Source organism: Brachyistius frenatus, unplaced genomic scaffold (genome assembly GCF_029030835.1).
Source record: "Brachyistius frenatus isolate BFR_SWC_R1_liver_20210118 unplaced genomic scaffold, ASM2903083v1 Contig_333, whole genome shotgun sequence".
NCBI classification, from domain to species: domain Eukaryota; kingdom Metazoa; phylum Chordata; class Actinopteri; family Embiotocidae; genus Brachyistius; species Brachyistius frenatus.
In genome coordinates, this window is record NW_027210932.1 from 71,896 (window position 1) to 76,605 (window position 4,710).

The window sequence follows — 4,710 nt, forward strand, 5'->3', positions numbered from 1 at the left end:
GCTGGAAAAGTAAATCCAACTTATCTGACCACAGTCTGACAACAAGATCCATCCGCTGGTCACGAACATGGACTCTCCTGTCGGATCAGGAACCAATCAGAAACCTCCAACAGTGACAGTGAACCCCTGCCGATGGTTCGGCCCACTTCTATTCTGTCCACCTGCTGACAGGTGACAGTCCTCCATCACGGATTCATCCTCACTACAGTACTGCTGATGAATGTCTTTAATAACTGTTGGACACGTATCTGTGTGAGTAGCAGGAAGTTTCTCTGTGATCAGCTGATCTGCTGATCACGTATACAGTTTTCATGGATGAATTCATGTTCTTTAAATGTGTATTAAAATACAGAAACTACTGAAGGCCTCCCTGCTGTGATTCACCTCACAGCTCTGAGACAACCATGACCTTCGACCTCGGCCAGCGTCCCTCCACAAACCCCATTACAGTAAAGTGAGGGAACACAGTGTTAGTAATAGACTGCCCCCCCGCCCCCCGCCCCCCTCCATTACTCAACATGCTGGTTTCCCGGCTGTCATGGAAAAACTGTGAGTGAAGAAGAGCTCCATGTATTTATAAATCTTAGTCACTCCTCCCATGAAGCACTTCCCCTGAGGAGAAGCCCTCCGACCCCCCCCCCCCCTCCATATGAACAACACACAGAGGAACAATGTGGAAAACTATGAGGCAGCAGAAGCTGGTCCCCTGTGATCATATGAAGGGAGGAAAGTTCGAGGGGCTCCAACACAAAACAATCACCTCGTCTTCAGATGATACTTTTGGTTTTTTAAAGTTAGTTTACAAGAAATCAACACAGACTTTGAGAAGGATTCATAATCATAATGATTATATTAAGTTCCAGTGTATTAAAATATCTGTAAATATCTGGTATTTAATAAAAGTGGTATTTAAAAGGTTCTCAGACTGTTGTGCAGTGAGAGGATCAGCAGTGTTCATGACTCGGGACGTGTTTCCAGAGTCTCACTGAGTCTTTTCTTGGACCGTTTCTCTCCATCAGGACGAGTGACGCAGAAGGAAACAGGAAGCTGGATAAGAACCGTCCACACGCTGTCACAGAGTTCAGCTATGAAATGACACATTTCCACTCTGAGAAAAGCTGCTGGTGATGTCACACGTCAACAAGCATCAGAACTGCACATATTCAACTCTGCTGACGATCAATAAGTTCTATTTATCCATGAAAGCTGATCAAGCAAATCTGATCCAAGATCTGATCCAGACTCTGATCCAGACTCTGATCCAGGATCTGATGTCTGGCAGACCGAGCATGGTCTTCATTCCTGACGATGTTTCATTGCCATGCGGTCGGACAGGAGGAAGCTGAGGAAGGTTAGTAACAGGAAGTTACTCACGGAAAATGAAAGTTACTCACAGAAGAAAATATCTGTGTTTTCTATTTTAAGAAATAATAATAAATGTTGTAAAGTTTGCACATATTTACCAGTTTAATCTGCAGGCATGAGAAACAGAGAGATGACAGTTATTAATCAAAGTTATCAGTAGGATCTCCGATAGTTTATTTTATGCTGTTTGATTTCGGATTGTGTAATCAGGAGATTTTTACAGTTATGAAACTCTGTGGTTGATAACATATCTCAGGAAGCATGACAGGGGAAGGCAGTGCTTCCTGAATTTAGGATCTTTGTCCAAAAGACATTAATAAAATAAAAATAAAGAATTGTAAAAATAAGTCAAAGTCTTCTTTTTCTTATCTTTCAGCTCAGTCTTCCTGAACTGACGGAGACATCAACACCTGTTAGGCGACAAAATCAGTCTTCAAACCTTCAGCTGCCTCGTGGTCTTCATCAGCGGCTCAAACTGGCTCTGATGCATTATAATAGATTATTTTACATTACTTCTATCACAAGGAAGTAATAAAAATAATTCTGGTTGATGATACAGACATCATTAATGAATCATTAAAAAACTGCAGTCGTTATCGTCATATCATCGCAGCGTCCCTCTCTGAAAGCTACAAGAGGGTTTTAGATTTGTTAGGAATATATTAGCAAGCGATCCACAGACTAAAAGCACAGATGTGTTTTCCTCACAGCCAACATACTTCACAGCTAAAACTAGAACAGATGTACAGTTTCACCACTGACTGTCAGATGGAGCAATCTTAGTCTCAGACTACAACAACAACAAAATATGAGGTAATCATAATCAAACATTGAATTTACACTTTTCACTAACAAAAACCAACCACACTGGGGGGCTTAATGTTTGGACAGGCTCAATAAGATCAGTAACTCTGACCAGCTGCAATAACCGTCAGTACATGTACCATAACGATTGGTACTGTAAACATACCAATGTGAATCATCGCTGACCACGTGTCATCACGTTTATAAACAATTATGTCGTCGGCGTGCAGCAGATGGCGCCGTGGCTTAGTTGGTTAAAGCGCCTGTCTAGTAAACAGGAGATCCTGGGTTCGAATCCCAGCGGTGCCTTTTCACATCTGTCTTCCTCACTGTATTGTTATTTTCTTAAATAGATTCCTTTAATTTATTTTTCAAATTAAACGTAAATTATTTGGAGTTCAATTTGTTTAGTTCCAATTACTGTTACCAAATTCATTCATTACTTCCGTGTTTTCACAAATCAACAACAAAATATGAATATGAATCTGGATAGTCTGGAAAAGGAGGTGGAGAGGAGGACGCTGAACAAACTATTATCCATATTGGATAATCCTGACCACCCTCTCCACCTGCTGCAGGGACAGAGGAGGACGTTCTCCAAAAGACTCCTCCAGCTGCTGTCACAAGGACAGATACAGGAGATCATTCCAGATACAGGAGATCATTCTAGATACAGGAGATCATTCCTGATACAGGAGATCATTCCAGATACAGGAGATCATTCCTGATACAGGAGATCATTCCTGATACAGGAGATCATTCCTGATACAGGAGATCATTCCAGATACAGGAGATCATTCCTGATACAGGAGATCATTCCAGATACAGGAGATCATTCCTGATACAGGAGATCATTCCAGATACAGGAGATCATTCCTGATACAGGAGATCATTCCTGATACAGGAGATCATTCCAGATACAGGAGATCATTCCTGATACAGGAGATCATTCCTGATACAGGAGATCATTCCAGATACAGGAGATCATTCCTGATGATCATTCTAGATACAGGAGATCATTCCAGATACAGGAGATCATTCCAGATACAGGAGATCATTCCTGATACAGGAGATCATTCTAGATACAGGAGATCATTCCAGATACAGGAGATCATTCCTGATACAGGAGATCATTCCTGCCGACCGCAATACTGTACAATAACTCACCTCTGGCAAAATAATACGGTTGACTGTGTTTCTTGGTTGTTTGCATATAATATATATAGATATATATACTGTACTGTATATACTGTGCATTTTATATTATATTTATATTTTATATTTTTTACTGCAATTTTATTGCTTTTCTATTATTCTATTATTATCTGATTGCTTCTGTATGCTGCTGTAGCGAAAACATGTCCCCTCGGGGATTAATAAGGTAACTACCTAACCTAACCTAACCTAACAAGTTCCTGAGTTATTTATAGTCACAGAATGTATGTTCAATGACAGCAAACATGAAAAATAATAAAGAACCACGCTGCGAGCAGGGTTCGAACCTGCGCGGGAAGATCCCATTGGATTTCAAATCCAACGCCTTAACCACTCGGCCATCGCAGCGAGACGCCCAATGACGTCATACCGGCCGATTTTTACGATACGATTCATGATATCGGTGTGCTTAATTGTATGTTTCTGTCCCTTTGCAGGAGGACAGACTGAGTCCAAACTGAAATGTCCCTTTATACTTGGACGACGACTTAGAGGCCGGACCGTAGGTTCCCCACAGCGGAGCCTGTTAAAGGTTGGGAGTTGCAGTGCCAACACTCGGTAATCAGCGCAGGTGACCCGCCTCTTCCTCTGCAGCAGGCAGCGTCTCTCACTACCTCTCTGTCGTGTCACTAATGTCTTTCACCTCACCTGGACGGCCGCTGTCGCTCTGACTGAACTCTGCAGAACAACATTGAAGAGACGAGGTGAACACGGCTGGAACCGACCGCTCGGCTTTTGTCTTGTAAAACTGTGTTGGCTCCTCGTGATCCTCAGAAAACAACGACCAGCGGTCGTAACCTCGTCCGTCCACGAGGGGGCAGTCCCGTCATGGATCAGGGCTGCTAGGTTGGGTCAGCGGGAGGGCTGTTCTGCCTGTGATTGGTTGTTCCAGCAGGATGAAGGGGAATCAGAGCCGAGCGTGTTTGAGACGGAAAGGAAGGAACCAGTTTGGGATGCGTTCAAGGCTTTTCTCTCACTTGGAGGTCAGAACTTTCCCACTTCCCAGCTGCCCATCAACGCACCACCCACAGCTGTTTCAGCTCTTCACCCTGTCATCATCAGGGTCAGCCAGCATCCACCTGTCGGAGCACCTGTCTGTTGGCTCTTCGTACCATCTTCACAGTAGAAATACTGAAATTAAAACAGTATTTTAAAGAACTGCAATTCAGATTCCCTCCATCATACTGAAACCACACAGAGATTACTGTGGAGGACACACACACACACACACACACACACACACACACACACACACACACACACACACACACACACACACACACACACACACACACACACACACACACACACACACACACACACACA

At 43.2% G+C, this 4,710-nt stretch overlaps 2 non-coding genes across 2 annotated transcripts; one reads left to right on the top strand and one right to left on the bottom strand.

Moving 5' to 3' along the window:
- Positions 1 to 2,404: 2,404 nt before the first annotated feature.
- trnat-agu (transfer RNA threonine (anticodon AGU)) lies at positions 2,405 to 2,478 on the top strand. The gene has a single exon. It is a non-coding gene; the product is annotated as a tRNA-Thr (tRNA).
- A 1,172-nt stretch (positions 2,479 to 3,650) lies between these two features.
- On the bottom strand, positions 3,651 to 3,732 carry trnas-uga (transfer RNA serine (anticodon UGA)). The gene has a single exon. It is a non-coding gene; the product is annotated as a tRNA-Ser (tRNA).
- Between the last annotated feature and the right edge of the window lie 978 nt (positions 3,733 to 4,710).